Source organism: Tarenaya hassleriana, unplaced genomic scaffold (genome assembly GCF_000463585.1).
Source record: "Tarenaya hassleriana unplaced genomic scaffold, ASM46358v1 Cleome1, whole genome shotgun sequence".
Classification (NCBI taxonomy): domain Eukaryota; kingdom Viridiplantae; phylum Streptophyta; class Magnoliopsida; order Brassicales; family Cleomaceae; genus Tarenaya; species Tarenaya hassleriana.
Window position 1 is genome coordinate 4,683,122 of NW_010960187.1, and position 3,287 is coordinate 4,686,408.

Sequence of the window (3,287 nt, forward strand, 5' to 3'; positions counted from 1 at the left end):
AGTTCTTACTACGATCCTTTTGACACACGATATCCTATGTCGAACATAAGGCATGGATCTAGCCACCTTATCAGGTTCGACTGCTTTCTCATTCATGAGATAACTGAACATAATAGATGACATTCATCTAAGCGTGGCCACGCATTTCACAGTTCATCTCACTCGAGGGGCCCAGCGATATCTTATTACGACTATGAGATATGACAAATGGATGTCAAGACCGCGTTCCTTAACGGGAACTTGACCGAGGATGTGTATATGACACAACCCGGAGGTTTTGTTGATCCAAGGAACCCGAGGAAGGTGTGGAAGCTTCAGAGGTCTATATGGACTGAAGCTGACTTCGAGGAGTTGGAACCTTCGCTTTGATGAGACAATCAAAAGGTTTGGTCTCTCACAGAATGAAGATGAGCCATGTGTTTACAAGAAGGTCAGTGGGAGCACAATAGTTTTTCTAGTGCTATACGTGGATGACATTCTCCTAATAGGGAATAACATTCCTACCCTGCAAGACGTAAAGTCTTGGCTAGGAATGCAATTTTCTATGAAGGACCTAGGAGAATCGGTCTATATTTTAGGTATAAAGATCTATGAGTCAGAGTACTTATATCGATAAGGTCTTGAAACGGTTCGAGATGCAAGATTCCAAGAAAGGAACCTTACCGATGAGCAGTGGCACAGTTCTCTACAAGTGTCAGTGTCCTATGAACCTGATGAGCGAGAACGCATGGATCGGATTCCATATGTTCGGCAATTGGATCGATCATGTATGCCATGCTCTGTACTCGACCGGATGTATCCTATGCGTTGAACATTACGAGTAGATGCCAGTCAGATTTAGGTGAGTCACACTGGACAGCCGTCAAGAATATCCTGAAGTACTTAAGAAGGACTAAGGATGCTTTCTTGGTATACGGTGGATTGGATACTGAGCTCGCTATAAGGGGTTATACCGACGCTAGTTTCCAATCAGACCAGGATGATTTCATACGCATTGCCTATTTTCTCATCTTATACGTAGATGATATATTAATCATTGGGAATGATGTTCCTACCTTGAAAGACGTCAAGTCTTGGCTAGGAAAACATTTCTCAATGAAGGACATGGGTGAAGCAGCCTATATCCTAGGGATTAAGATCTATCGTGATAGATCGAAACGGCTTCTTGGCCTATGTCAGAGTGCATACATCGATAAGATTCTAAATCGGTTTAGAATGCAAGATTCTAAGAAAGGACTTTTGCCGATGAGACATGGCATTACTCTTAGCAAGACTCAGTGTCCTGAGACACTTGATGAGCGAGAGCGGATAAATGAAGATGAGCCGTGTGTTTACAAAAAGATTAGTGGGAGTGCGGTAGTGTTTCTCATCTTATACGTAGATGATATATTAATCATTGGGAATGATGTTCCTACCTTGAAAGACGTCAAGTCTTGGCTAGGAAAACATTTCTCAATGAAGGACATGGGTGAAGCAGCCTATATCCTAGGGATTAAGATCTATCGTGATAGATCGAAACGGCTTCTTGGCCTATGTCAGAGTGCATACATCGATAAGATTCTAAATCGGTTTAGAATGCAAGATTCTAAGAAAGGACTTTTGCCGATGAGACATGGCATTACTCTTAGCAAGACTCAGTGTCCGGAGACACTTGATGAGCGAGAGCGGATGAGTCGAATCCCATATGCTTCAGCTATTGGATCCATCATGTATGCCATGTTGTGATAAAGCCAAACTGTTTGACTGTTTCATCAAAACGAAGATTCCAACTTCTGGAAGCTTGCTTTAGTCCATAAATGGAACGCTGAAGCTTGCATACTTTGTTCGGGTACTTTGAATCAACAAAACCCTCAGGTTGTGTCATGTACACATCCTCGAGTAGATTCCCGTTAAGGAATGCTGTTTTGACATCCATTTGCCATATCTCGTAATCATAGTACGCAGCTATGGCAAGCAGAATCCGAACGGATTTAAGCATCACTACAGGTGAAAAAGTTTCATCATAGTCAACACCATGAATTTGGCGAAACCCTTTTGCAACCAGTCGTGCCTTGTGAGTATGCACGTTGCCATCCATGTCAGTTTTCAACTTGAAAACCCATTTGCACCCTATCGGTTTTACCCCATTTGGTACATCAACCAAAGTCCAAACTTGGTTGTGGTACATGGATTGCATTTCCGACTTCATGGCCAATAGCCATTTTTTAGAGTCGGAATTCACCATCGCCTCTGAATATGATGTAGGCTCGTCATGTTCAACCAACATGAGTTCATCACGTTCAGTTACAAGAAATCCATATCTTGTTGGCGGATTGTGAATCCTTCCAGATCTTCGTGGTTCACTTGGTTCGGGATCTGTCACAACAACTTGTGATTGATGTTGAACAACATCAACGTCATCACTCGGTTCATCATGTATATGTGGTTCTTGAACTTCGTCAAGTTCAATTCTACTCCCACTAATTCCTTTGGAAACAAATTCCCTTTCAAGGAATGTGCCATTCCGAGAAACAAACACTTTGTTCTCAGATGGTAGATAACAGTAGTATCCCTTTGTCTCTTTAGGATAACCGACAAAAATACACTTGTCAGATTTAGAGGATAGTTTGTCGGACAATTGACGTTTCACGTAAACATCACATCCCCAAATCTTCATGAAATTCAGTTTGGGACGCTTCCCAGTCCATATCTCATATGGCGTCTTTTCAACCGATTTAGTTGGACAATTGTTAAGAATTAGGGTGGCGGTTTCTAAAGCGTATCCCCAGAAAGACTTAGGAAGATCAGTATGACTCATCATCGAGCGAACCATGTCTAATAAGGTTCGATTCCTCCGTTCAGAAACCCCATTCCACTGAGGAGTTCCTGGAGGAGTAAGCTCTGAAACAATTCCACACTCTCGAAGATAGTCAGTGAACTCATGGCTTAAGTATTCACCGCCTCGATCAGATCGAAGCATTTTAATACTTTTACCAAGTTGGTTTTGTACTTCGTTTCTGAAAATCTTGAACATTTCAAGAGTTTCAGACTTATGTCTCATTAGATAGACCTAACCGTACCGACTAAAGTCGTCAGTAAATGTTACAAAATACAAGTACCCTCCTCTGGCGGGTGAGCTCATTGGCCCGCATACATCAGTATGTATAAGACCAAGTAACTCTGAAGACCTTTCACCTTTTCTTTTAAAATGTGACTTTATCATTTTCCCCATTAAGCAAGATTCGCAAGATTCCATTGATTCATAATCAAATGGATCTAAAAGTCCATCAGAATGGAGTTTTAGGATG